Source organism: Cyprinus carpio, chromosome A18, assembly GCF_018340385.1.
Source record: "Cyprinus carpio isolate SPL01 chromosome A18, ASM1834038v1, whole genome shotgun sequence".
Lineage (NCBI taxonomy): Eukaryota > Metazoa > Chordata > Actinopteri > Cypriniformes > Cyprinidae > Cyprinus > Cyprinus carpio.
In genome coordinates, this window is record NC_056589.1 from 24621760 (window position 1) to 24636115 (window position 14356).

The 14356-nt window shown below is 35.3% G+C and overlaps 1 protein-coding gene across 2 annotated transcripts in view; it reads left to right on the forward strand.

Moving 5' to 3' along the window:
- The first annotated feature begins 1228 nt into the window (after window positions 1-1228).
- The window catches only part of LOC109083813 (metabotropic glutamate receptor 3-like), a 37038-nt gene continuing 23910 nt past the window's right edge, over window positions 1229-14356 (forward strand). Inside the window, exons 1-2 of one of the 2 annotated variants that reach the window (XM_042775573.1) lie at window positions 1229-1377; window positions 1782-2058. The gene's annotated coding sequence lies outside the window, so the exon portion shown is untranslated. Of the gene's footprint in view, window positions 1378-1781; window positions 2059-2530; window positions 2584-14356 lie in introns of those variants that run through there. The other variant, XM_042775574.1, reaches the window with a different exon arrangement.

Consider the following 14356-nt stretch of genomic DNA (forward strand, 5'->3'; position numbering starts at 1 on the left):
AGATATTAATGACAGAGAGGTTACATAATTCACATTGGTAGGCGACTAATAAAAGTCTTCCATCTGGAAGTCACTACTCATTTTCAACAACATGCATCCCCATGCAGTAACACTGGCACATTTGTAAATCTTATATGTAGCTGCAAACGGCCTGTTAGATTATCTGTCACTTTTAGAGGACAGAACCAGAGAATGAAAGAGAGATAGAAAGTGAGAATGAAGGAAAGAGAGGGAGGGAGGGAAATGGAGGTGGTCTAACAGCACACCCCGGAGGGTTCTTGCTCAAATAATTCCTCTCAAGTCTCATTTGTTTAGCGGCAGACCCGGTGTGGTATTAATAAATGCTGCCTATTTCCTTTCCCCTTGCTGCACATTACTCACTATTGGAGGTCACCATTAAAATGCCACAAACATTGTTTCAAGATTTGACTCCACCGCCTTACGTCTCTTTTTATACTGTAAAAATGCATTATTTTAACTTTAACATAAAATATTAGAATGTACAAATGCATATAAAGACGTAAATCATGTCACTAACATGAAAAACACCTTTATATAAAGATATACTCATTTTAAGCTCATATTTTAGGAACATTTTCCTGAAAACAAAACTATATAAATTATGGATGTCCTGTTAAGAAAAGAACGTGGATCTATATTAGTATTAGTAGTATTTGTTAAGATTGTTGGAGTATGTTTTACAAGAAAAAATATTGTTTCAGTCTTTCTAATGGGAGTGGAAAATTTTTTACTCAAAATAAATATATAAATATTCTTATTAATATCTAATTAAAAATACTGTAATAGTGTGTGTGTGTGTGTGTGTGTGTGTGTATATATATATATATATATTTCTGCCTACATTTAGCTAGGTGTGTTTGTGTGATAGGTGTGCATTAATGCCTCACATCAGTGCTTGTACTACATTAGCTAAACATCACACCATGCATGCCAACTAGTTTATCACACACACGCACAAACAAACACACAACAATCAGTTAAACATCCTCATTTCCGAATTCCACTCCACATTTCAGCCACTTAAAAAAGGCATCAATAATTAAGAGTGAATCAATTATTACATTTTTTCCTTCTCAAACGAACATTTTGTATTTTTCATGCAGTTAAGTGTGGACAAAGCAGAGCGCACACACACAAGGGCAGCTATGCACGCACCTTTGCTCCATCCAATTGCAGCCCATTCGAGGGGAACCACAGCCTTAAATGCTTGCATTTTAATATCACCCGACAGACCTCGTTGACATCACGTCTGAGACAGAATGGATTAGTACTGAAGGACAGAAATCTAACTGCACATCCTCCACTGTAAAGCACAACATGCTCAAGTGTTTACAAGTGTCCGGACATCTCAATAGGGTAAGCAAAATGAGACAGGAGTGTAGCCACACACAATAAGGATGACAGACTGCAGATGTTAAACTGGTTATCTAAACAATTACCTTAAATTGAATTGCATTTGAATAGATCTGAAAAATATGCAAAGTGTTTATATGCTATTCATATTGTTGATCTATGCATTAATATTACTAATATAATTATGACTGTGGACAGAATTGAGAACTGCGCACACCTGAGACCCTGACCATGTGCCCCAGTACGTAATGTTTGTTGCTCTCTCTCTTTTTCTCTGTCTATACCTTCCAACCTCTCAAATGCATTATCTAGGTAGCTGATCTTAACCCGTTTGTGCGTGCAACTAGTATTAATTGTTTAAAGGTGAGTTTTCTCTCTTTGGCCAATAAAAAATGCATCCTCTCCAGATCAATTGTTGTTGCTAGGAGACAGAAGCATCCTGAGGCGAGGCAGCATCCCAAACGCCAGACGTGTGTGTTTTCTACTACAGCAACGGCAGTATTTCTCTCTCACTCTCCCTCCCTCTCGCTCGCTCACTCTCTGATGAGTGAGGGCAGTGTTGTCAGCCTTTTCTGCTGCGCTCCCCGCGTGCGGACCCACACAAACGGAGTTACGGAACAGTTTGAAATACGGCAAAGAAGAGGAAAAATGCAAGATTGCAGACAAAAGGAATGTTTAACAGAGGTAATGCATTTTTTCACATAGAATATTAAATGAGCTTTGCTGCGGTTCTGTAATACTGAACAGATGGAATGGGAATGAATGCAAAGAGAAATTTTGCTGTTTTTGATGTGAGCATCATAAATCAGGGCTGATGTGACATCATTCATTTACGAGCATATAGTAATACATAAAAATGTAGACAAAAACACTATTCGCAAATATTTTAAAATTGTATATGGGGTTTAAAATGTTTTAAAAGACACCAGGATTGCATGAGAAAACTTTGCATGCTCCTAAGCGCATCCCAAGCATGTCTCTAAGAGATGTGTCTTAGTTTACACAAGTGCCACGCGTAAAACTCTTTAACCACTTTGAATTCCAAGATGAATCAAAACTTACTGGGAAAATGTTTTTTCTTTCCCATAAAATTGTCTTGCCTGTTTTGTGTGAGTCGAAAGAAAAACACTAAGAGAAAAGTGATACGGTAGAAGTAAGTGATTAGTTAACAGTAAGCGATTAGTCAACAGAAGAGACTGACGGCAGCGCGTGAGTGTTTTGCTTAATACTTTTTTGTATTACTTGCTGCTAGGAAGGAATATTTCATTTTCTACCTATTTCTACTTTGTATTTTCGCTGTAGTTTGTATTTTTGATTGCACGTTGAAACTGACTGGGATACTCCTGGAAAAAAATGTCCAGAAGTTTTGTAGGACCTCTGGGTCTTGCATTTATTTTTTTTATAAAACTATCGATTTACATGTGGTTGTTAAAAAAATCTGGAAAAAGTGGTAGTGTTGCCTATTAATGAAAGATCTGCAGCCAGGGTTTTCTTAGCTTAAGAGTTTGTTGCTACTGGTGACTGAAATGTTGCAGGTTTGAAATGAATCATTCTGTCCTTGATCAAGACACATGCTCTTTGATATCTCCAAGAGGACTGTCCTTATCCTTGTACCTTTAAGTTACTTTGGATAATAAACATCAAATAATAGACTCACTTGTAATTAGTCTCTTTTTGCATCCTTGCAGTCAGTTTCAGCAGCGGTGTGGCAGCTGTGCTTTAGACTTCACCTGGATCTGTAAGATAACCAGAGAAAAGACAAGGATGATTCATAATTTATTGCGTCGGAGGTCTGCGCTGAATTTTAATATCTCTGTTGCGTTGGGTTGGAGCAATGAATGTTATAGTGAGATGTGAGGTTGTAAAGCCTGATGATGTTCTGACATTCTTCACGCAACAGAGGTGTCGTTTTATCACAAGTAGTTAAGCTGGAGAACACTACAGAAGTACACACATGAAAATAGACTTTCACTTCAACTCAGCCATCGATAAGTGCAAAGAATGTCCATCGTCCGGGGTTGCACTGGAGATTGTGCGTCATTAAAGTTAAATGTAATGATCTACACATTTGGATATATGTTTCTAGAAGAGTAATAAAAAAACCTATTAAAAAGAAAGAACTATTAAATTCTTTGACACACACACACACACACACACAAAAACATACATATATATATATATATATATATATATATATATATATATATATATATATATATATATATATATATATATATATATATATACAGAATACAGAACATGCATTTAATGTATGGTATATACATAAAATACATTAACATTAAATGATTTATTAATAATATAATGTATAAAATTGTATATAATTTTTCAGAAATTGACAAAATAGATCAAATTAATATTTCTTATATATATATATATATATATATATATATATATATATATATAATTTATATATCTGAGTACATATATAAATAAATTTTTTTCCTTTGTAATTGTATATATATATAATTTATTATTTATTTATAATATTATTTAGTATATTTATAGAGGTTTGTTTTTTTGGTTTAAGATGTTTTAAAATGATGGTTGAAAATCAGTTGACAATGTGTGGATTGTGTGTGAATGTGGGTGCGCTAAAGAAATCATTGTTATTGGACTGGAAGAGTTGGCCTTGAATACGCCAGACCACCCTGTTGAAATGCCTGAGAGTGTATTGTGTGTAAAGCTTACAATCCATGGGTTCTATGACCATGCATATGTGCATGAAATTTACAGCTTCTAATAAAAATGCACACGTTCATGCACACAATAGCGTTTACTAATTAGTATGCGTCAAAGTTGTTATTCAAACTGTCTGCTGGGATTTGCAAGATTTTATGCATGTGTGCACAAGTGTGCTTCTCTCCATCGGCATGCATGTTTGTGCATCGGGCCGTTTTGTGCACATGTGTGCTTGTGTGGGAGTCTGAATTAGAAGATGCAAGATGGCCTTGTATAAGACCGGACAGCACTACATTTACTGAATATGAAGCAGTAAAGTGCTGTGCGGTAATAATTAGCCTTTCAACAGTGTGGTCCGCTCAGTGCATGTAAATAAGTTCTTCCACAGCCCAGCGCGCTATAACTAGACTTGCACATATGCTTGGCTATCCGTCAGTCAGATGAGCGTTAAATGAGACTGAGATCTCACTCTATTACAGACACATTAGAAATCACTTCTAGATGATGATATAAAATAAACAAAGTAGCAACGGATTTTTTGCTTTCGGGCAATCGCATTCTGGACCATGTCACCAAACACATGTATTTTCAAACAACCCAAAACATGCAACAAACAGCATTACAAGTCCAACCTAAAAAGGGCAGGCATGTAAACCACTGTGAACACAGCTGAAGTATCTGTGAGCTCAGTGATACGGATGCTGTTTATCTCCATAAGCGTTAAAGCATCCTGAGTGCTTATAATTTTCTACCTCCTACGCATGTGTTCTCTCTCCGCTTAGGAAGTCTACCTTTGTTAGACTGCGTTTTTCCCTGCGACGAAGCCCATGGGTGCAGAGCTCTGTTAGAAATTCTGCTTTAGTAAGAGACTCCAAGGCCCCATCAAGCTTTCAAAAGCCTTGCCTTCATATTCATTAATATGGAAAGAGTATGGTGCTGAAAACTAAAGATGCCATCACTGCACTGTAATATTCTTACACACATAGCACAGGTACGCTGCATAGTTGCACAGGCATGCAAACACGCACTTCCAAAAAGGTTTCCTCACCTCGGCTTGCTAAAATATGAAATTTGCACTGAAAGACATTGTTGTGTAAAAGTAAAAGAGTAGCATTAGATCATAATGAGAAGAATGAGCGAGTCAAATGTATCACGCGGTGGCGGCCACAGTGTGGCATTCCTGCTGAAAGTGATTTTATAAAGTAGGCTAGCCTCTTCAGACTCCTTCAAAACAGCAATTCTGTTGCATAAGTCATGCATCAAATCAATAAAGAGATGTTTGAGTTTGTCTGTCTGTGTGCATGCAGAGAGAAAGAGAAAGTGATATGCAGAGATTTCAGCAGTCTGGCAGTCCCACTCGCTGCCAAGTAAATCCATTTCTGAGCAAAAAGAACAGCTTTGTAGTTTTTTTTTTTTTTTCGTTTTGGAGGAGCAGCATTGTTGCTGCAGAACATTTCTACACTGTGCTACAATCTCACATTAACAAAGCAAACTGAGTCTCAAACCAGATGCTAACACATTATTATGATAAAAATATACAAGTACAGAATGTTTTTCCTAGTGCAGCCCAACAGTAGGGGGTTTCAATTAAGTCAATTAGGTTTAGGCTTAAATTCTGACACAAATTATTATCATTCAAGGGCAATACAATAAGGTAACAGCCTTTCATGTGAGAACAATTAATTCTTTCTCCAGATCAGATTAGTTAAACTCTTAAAGGGACAGTTCACCCAAATATGAAAATTCTGTCATACAGTAATTCACATATTTTGAAGAATATGCTGGCACATGTGACTTGTTTATTATTATTATTATTATTACTTTTGAGAATATTGACATCCAACCTACTGTAGTTCTACAGTATTCATTCTTTTGAGTCTGATTTTTATAAATTAATCAGTTCACAAAACCGAACTGAATGATTCATTCAAAAATCAGACTGACCCAGCTTTTTAAAGTTCAACTCACTGACTTGCACTGACTGTCCAGTGATCGCAAAGAATTATAGGTACAATGTTTAAAATTTCTTCTTCTGTGTTCATTGTCATGAGTTTGGAGCAACATCAGCATGATTAAAAGAAATCTCATTTTTGGTTGAACTATTCCTTTACAAAAATAAATAAATAAATGTTTCTACATAGCACCAGATCAGGGTTCTTTAACAGATAATATAAGAACTCTTACTGCTGAAGTTCCATAAACAAAAAGGTCATACGATCAATTCCTAGAAGACTGAAACAACGGAAACAGGGTCAAACACTACACGCATTCTGTGTGTAAATGTCACAACACCAGCTTATATTCATGGTCAAATCATGGTATATAGTACATGGATTCTACATCAAGTTCTGGAATTCATAAATATACTCACATGACACATGGTCTGATTCATTGTGCTGTGGCACTTATGTGGGCATCCCGAGTTGCAAATGTAGTTACTGTCATTTTCCTATGCCAAAATAAAATAAGAATCAATCCCAAAAAACAATAAGTAAAACAGTACATTTCACCCAAAATATAAATTATAAAAATGCTGTTATTATTTACTCACCCTCACCAACCTGTATGATTTTTCTTCTCTTCAGTCTTGTTACTAATATTTTTTATTGTAAAGTATTACCGTAAAAAAAAAAAAAAAAAAAAAAAAAAAAAAATCGATTTAAAATTTATAATAGTTTAACTGCATTTATTTAAGGAGATAAAAAAAAATTATATTAAAAATTGATTGTAAAATATTGTATTAGAATTTGGGGAGAGGTTAAGCCTATGAAGCAAAAATCCTTAATGGTGCTAGAAACAGGCTTCATTCAGGCTTTGTTTTGTTTTTTTTTTGGCATGAAATCCGTTTCCGTTAGATTCACCCAGTAGGTCTTGTTTAGTTATTTAACCCTTGTATATACAGCATATAGTTCAGTTTTGTGGTAGCAATGAACAGCGGATTCGGTATCTGCCTTAAAATTCCCTTTAAGCACATGTTGAGTGACTGAAACAGACTACATCTGAAATGACAGAGATGTTAAACATAGCGTAACGTACATCTCTTCTAGACTGGAATGAAGACTTCCTAATGATAGTAATTACTGACAGCGACGGCTTGGCAGGAGGGATCACAGTTGACTGGAAAAGTTTGGGCATGTAGCCCAAAATGAAACTAACTACTTTGTCTTTTAGGAGTCTACTGCTGATTGTATCAGAAGATTTATCTATTTTGTGTGTGACTAAATAAATGATGTGTTTTATCAGCTTCAGTCTATGGCTCCTGACAGCGCTTCTCTAAATCGCCACTGCAGGGCCACTTCCCCCGCTGAGTCACAGCATCCTGACATACACTTTATCTCTCTGCTCTCTCCGGCTTCTCTGAATATCTTAATCCATAGAATGCAATTAATGGCAAACTCACACAACTCCATTTCATATCTCAGGAAATATGGCTTGCTTTCGAGTCATACAAAAGTCCTAATAAAACACGTTGTAGGTCACTCTGTCTTGCAGGACTCGTCCTCGCGCTCGGCTTTCTGGTTTTGCTGCGTTTGGAGTTTTTCCTGGCGATACGTCGTGTTTATGGATCAGTGGCCTTACAGCTGTTAGAGAAGCAGTTTTAATATTTAATTGTGTCCCTCCACTATTGCTGCTCAAAGGTCTTTCTCTAATCTGCAACACATTTATTATTGTCAAACAGTCTTCCAATGCATCTAACTAAAGGATTCAGCAATATATAGTGCATTCGTCAAACTCGGCCGTTGTGCTTTTACTCTGTGGTTGCTCGAGGAGCTGGACAGTGACAGATTTAAACCAAACTTCATTTGGTTCCCATTCACAAGCTCTCAATTTGATTTGATTCTCATCTTGATTCAAAATTTACTATTTTGGAAATAATATATGTAGGCCTATATATCAGTAACAGTTTATGTATTTATTTTTTAAGTAAAAAAATTATCTCTCAACTAATGCTGCAAGCCTGAGAACCTTCTCACTTGATGCATTACTCTAGTATTAAAGGTTAAAATAAATTCAATATATTCCCCTGTTCATTGCTACCTCAAAACTGAACTACATGCTGTAAATACAATGGTTTTCCTAGTATATAAGTTAACAAGATATACTGGGTGAATCTAACAGAATCAGATTTCATTCCAAAAAAAAAGCTTGAATGAAACTCGTTTTTAGCACCATTAAGGATTTTTGCTTCGTGGCCTTAACCTATCAGCAAATTCTGATAAAGTATTTTACAACAATTCAGTTAAATAAATTTAAATTCAATTTATATTTATCAATGTTTTATTGATATCAATATTAATCATATTTCATTTTAATAAACAGCACTCAAATGAAGTTACATTTAAATGTACTAATATGTTTTACTCCAATTCGTTATATTAACCTTTATATAGTGACTGTCATAAAATCTAAAGACTGATTTGTGCAAATATATTACTTCAACAGATAAATACATATATATATATATATATATATATATATATATATATATATATATATATATATATATATATATATAATGAATATTTAATGTAGTATGCATATTTACCTGTTCCTCACTAAAGTTTCTAGCTAACTAACGACCTACATACACTGAGGTAAATGTAGCGTTACATGTTTTATTGACGTCTTTCCGACAATGAAACAATATTACATGCAAGAAGATACATTTCAGTAAGTTGTATTGTGTCTTTCAACATACCTCCTGATGTTCATTTGTTTATTTCGTGTGCTGTAGCTTAAAGCGGAAGAGATTATCGGTTCACGTGCACTCACTTAAACTGATGACCAAAGCGTTCCGTCACGACTCACGCCACAGCAAAGAGCGCCAAAACCTCATTTATCCTTTGAATTTTGTGATAAAATTGACAATTAAAAGCTGACACTTTGTTTCATATCAGAAATAACAACGTACAAAGCTTAGTGCAATTATTGGAAGGGAGGCACTCTAACAATGTTTTGTGATGTTTTATTTACGCATAAACTGCAAACAAACTAAAAGACCGATATTGGGATAGGTGTCATATGACGTTGCTAAAAAGAACATTATTTTGTGTATTGGGTGGAATGTGTTAAAAACACATTATTTTCCACATACTGTACATTTTTGTTGCTCGTCGATTTTTAAAGCTCATCGTTCTGAAAAGATCAGTGGGCTCTGACTGGTCAGTTATATAGTGCATTGTGATTAGCTGAAACCTCAAGCATGTGAAGGAAATGTTAGGCCCCTTACCAAGTTCAGGAAACTTTCCTCTGTAAAATGTGCTGCACACACTCGAATATTTGGGTTGTACTGTTCTGCAACAGTGTTGTAAATATGTTGAATAATGTAAAAAGGTTTTTAGCTGTATCCTCTTTTGGAAAGTTTAGCTTTTGCAATGAAACACAGCGTCTCCACGACATGGTGGTGGTGGCAACAATACTACAGCAAGAATAAAAGTTACGCATTTGGGCGGTGTTATGCAAATCTTCCCACATAGTGACGTAGATATATATGTGAGTGTTTGAACGATACAAACATAAATAGAATAGGCTAATTAAATTTGTCTGTTTTAATGTAAGACAACATATTTTTCATCAGTGATAGAAATATGATTTAAGACGGTAGTGCAAGTAGTTTGAAAACGTTAAATTGTAAATAAGACACAAACAGACAATATTTGAATAAAATAATAATAAGAAGAAGAAATATTTATTTGCAATAACTGATGGAGGACTGAATTCTGCATGCACGTGCAGCGTTGTCAAGGTAACATTTAGTCTGTCATTCCCTTCGCCAAGAGAGTTCCAGTTTGAGACTTTCATTTTTGCGACTTAACTGATCTTCTGTATGCACAAACAACTTTTAACACTCCAGAGACGAAGGAAAACATGGAATCACATCATATGACCCCTTTAAAATGAAGATTGTTTAAAATCTGGAAACTATATTTTCAACCCTCCCCAGTTGCTTGTGTGTTGTTTTGTGATATGACTATGTTAACTCCAAAAAACAATAAGTAAAATAAAACTCTATGTAGTAAGTAAAATATCCCTTTGCAAAAAAAATGTCTTTCTTGTTTTAAGCATAAACAACTTTAATATCGATATTTGTACTGTAAAAAGGACAAAAAAAGTTTGTGCTGTTCCCTTCTTCAGTCTAAGTAGGCCTGTATGGGATTTTTTTTCACGTGTTTTAATGTCCACTAGGCAAAAGTTCATGTATGCCTACTTAGAAAAGTAATAGCACCCCTCTGCTCAACACCAAGCCACACAACTTGAGTGATCACTCATGTCTGTAGCACAAACAATGCAGGACAATTCATACTATACAAAGTGTAATTTGATAAAGCAAGGATCACCATTACTATTGTTCATACTTACGCTTAGGTATATGAACAAACTCTTAACTCAAAGGTTGTTTAGTGCTAGCTTCTTCAAGTGATCTGGGATTGAACCTACAGTCTTTTAATATGCAGGCCAGAACCATTAAGCAACAAACATCCTAACCACAACAGAGATTGTGTTAAAGCATGGGAAACAAATGAAGAGCTCTCTGGCTCTGAATAGCTACTTCCTTTAGCGGGGGTTGATGGTCCACTGGGCATGTGTGTGTGTGTCTGTGTGTGTGTGTGTTAGTGCCAGGTTTCAAGCTTAGTGCCACCCCCTCTATGAAGAACTCAAGTGGATCTTTTAGCCCTTTTAAAAGAATCGCTTCAATAGTGAGAAAACATTCCTACACACACTCTCATAACATACAAGCAGAGACACAGAACACAAACACATACTTCAGAAATAAACTCTATTTGAACCCAACCTTAATTATTAAACCTGTGTGTAACTTAACCTACACCATTTACCATTCAGAATTACACAATTTAAACAGAATGATGAATTTTTTTTTTTTTTTTAAATCATAAACTTAGATTGAGGGAGGGACCGACAATTTATGGATACCTGAATATCTTAAGCTGTTTACGTATCATAGCAACTCAGATTGTGCTCTGTGTGTACCTTTGGATAATTTAGTTCATTATTTTTATTTTTGTACCTTCCTTGCCAACATTTTCAATGGAAAAAAAAAAAAATGAATTAGTAGTACTAGTCTGACCTGGCCATACAGGTCACCAGTATGTCAGTATCACCAGAATTCAAATCTGAACTTAGACACCTCAACCCAATAAATGTCAAAGGTGAGCTGGGTCTGACATAACAGTGACAATTCAATATCAATCCAGATCCTTTCTAAAAACCCCAGACCAAACAGACGGATTCTATATGACCTCAACTGCATCAACACACAGTGACTTTAAAGAGATTTAGATGACAGCAGAGGTTCTTAATGAGCTGTATCTGGTATCGGACGCACCAGTGAGTGATACATCCTCCATGCGTAATTTGTCTTTCACTCCATTTCTAAAACCATGTGCTAGCTTAATGTAGTGCGCTGTGGTAATGTCCTCCCTTGATCTGCTTTGCTGATTGGCAGATGAATCGATTGGCATGCTGGTTAGGACTCTTAGGCGTTTCATCATCAGAGGAGTTGCTCACAAAGAAGACAAATCATGAAAGGCTCTTGTGCACATTTTCAACTTTGCAAATGCAAGTTCTTGAAGGATGATTGGATGATGACAAATCTCTCGGCCAATCACAAGCTCTCGTTTTGCTGCAGTAAAATGATTTTGCGTGCACTACAATCTTAAGTGAATGACAAACATTTAATTAAACTTGGCAATCATCATGCTGGTGATTTGTCTGTGTGAAAGTGCAGCACGTGGCGTTAACTGTTATTTCTGAACTTTGCCCAATCTTGGCTGCCAATTGACACTTCGCAGGGAGTTTGATTGACAGGTGATCTGACCAATCACAATGCAGAATCTTCCATTTTGTCTGACAAACAAACCAGATTAACGCCAGTGGACTTGAACTTGTGAACTTGAAAATGGTGTGTATTGACGTCTTTCTGTGGTTGAAACAAGACACTTTCTGGTGTTCATTCATGTTTATTTTGTGCTATACCTAGTAAAAAGGAAGAGATAATCGGTTCATGCGCCGCTTGAATCTGTCACGACACATTAAAGAGCGACAAAACAGTATATTGTTGTTGTGTTGAATTTCTTACAAAATGACAAAAATTTGAAAGCTGAGACTTTGTTTTATACCAAAAGTAAGCTGCTCTGTCTTGTATTTTTCACTGCGTGAGAACACAATGTGTGGCATGAGAGCGCCATCGTTTGTCGGATGAAGCAATAGTAACTAAGAGGTCTTTGCGAAGGGTCGATTTAGAGTAGTGGGAGGTTTCTGGCTTAGGTTCTGAGATGACAGCATGAACATCTTAAAGTAGAAAATGACTGGAGTTTGTGCTTGACAGCAGGGTCAGAATTAACACGCTGCCTATGGCGAGCGTTTGATTACTTTGCTTGGCAGTGGCATCTGATAAATAAGATTAAAATAGTTATTAATAAATAAATAAGAAATCACTAATAAATGCATAATTACTAAACTGAAATTACATATTCTATTTTATTTTTTGCATTTTTGTCATATTGTACAAAGATTAAACATAAACCATCTACTATCAATATATATATATATATATATATATATATATATATATAAATGACCCAAAATGCATAAAAATCGAATGCAAATGGTACTAAAATATTTTATGTATATAAATCAAAAATTTAAAATAAAAGAACAAAAACTGCCAATTTAGTACATATAACTACAGTGTAATGGAAAAAACTCAGTGCAGTGGTCGCACCACAAGATATTTAGTCACACTTCATGATATTTTCAAATTCAGTCAAAATTTACAGGCACAGAAGTGGCCTCCTAAACAAAACAAGCTAGCTTCCCACAAAAGGCCATATGAAATTTAAAGTGCTATGAGCTTTTAATAAGGTTTTTTTTTTTTTTTTTTCAAAATTGAAGAAATTAACAAACCTGCTTGATGCTCCCATGGGTCCTGGTAAAATTATATATGATGCAATGTCCTGTCTTTGAATGGATTTCAAAATAAAAGTCCCAAAGTGGTAGTTTCTTGTTGGTCGCACCACATGATATTTCATAAAACGGACATCATCAGACAACATTTGTTTGTATATTATGATGAAAATATAAATATCAATGCTTTGCAATTTTGTATAGGATTACAAAACACTTTGGAAATCATACCAAATTAAAATTTAAAATAAAATCCCAAAACATACGTTTCCAAATCAGCAGTTATGGCTGGATGGTTGCACCACACGATATTTTGACACTTAACTAATTAACACTTAATAACTAATGTTTTTTTGAAACGTTAAAGTGAGTTTATACATGGGAAATGTACTTCATATATTTTATGCATTTAAACCATTTTCTAACTGAAAAAAAAAAAAAAATGCAATCAGACAAAAATTTTTGAAAACAATACGTTTATCATTTTCAGCCCATTCTAACTGATGCTTGCACTATCCATAGTACCATAAATCATTCTCACAATTTCAACAAAGTCTCATCTGTGTAAGCCAGCTACATAATGTTACCTTGGTGACATTTAATTTGCAGGAACAATGCTATAATAGATCACAGAAAACCAAATGCTAAAATTTCAAAGGCATAAAAACATACACATGCATTAAAAGCATTGACAATGCCACACTTGCAGTGACAGTTCTGTCAACCTGTCTGAAACGCTCTCACGCTGGCCCTGGGCCATCCTTACTGTTGAAACTCTGCTATTATTCATGAATTCTTGTAAAAGCACTGTATGCAATTTAATAGAAAGTTTGCTGTCCCAGGAGGATCCACACTCTCTTCAATAAAGACTAAATAATTGCACCATGACAAAATAATTTTTCTTTAAAACATTTTGCAACACACTCACTATATTCTTTGTGGCCCTCGAAGCAAGCAAAACAAATTTCATAGTTTTTACGGATGAAGAGCATTGTTGCTTGGAAAAAGGGATAACTTTTTTTTTTTTTTTTGCACAGGAATTTGCAATTGATTTTTTCGAGCTGACTGTTTGATTTAAGCATGCTGTTAAGGAACTGCCTGCGAGCGAAATCCAATTAATTCCTGAGCCTCTCTGTACCCCAAAACGCCCCGTACGAGTCTTCTGTCCTACCCCTCTTAACTAATTAACATGATTAGCCATGAAGAACTGCTTAAAGATAGTCTACAGTAGGTGGTTGAGGGAAGGAATGAAAATGCAGTCTGAGGAATTGTGTTAAATCAGACCTGTTTGATTGATTTGATAATGAGCGTCTTGATGAATAGCATAACTAATTTAAAGATGTTCAGAGATTATTTT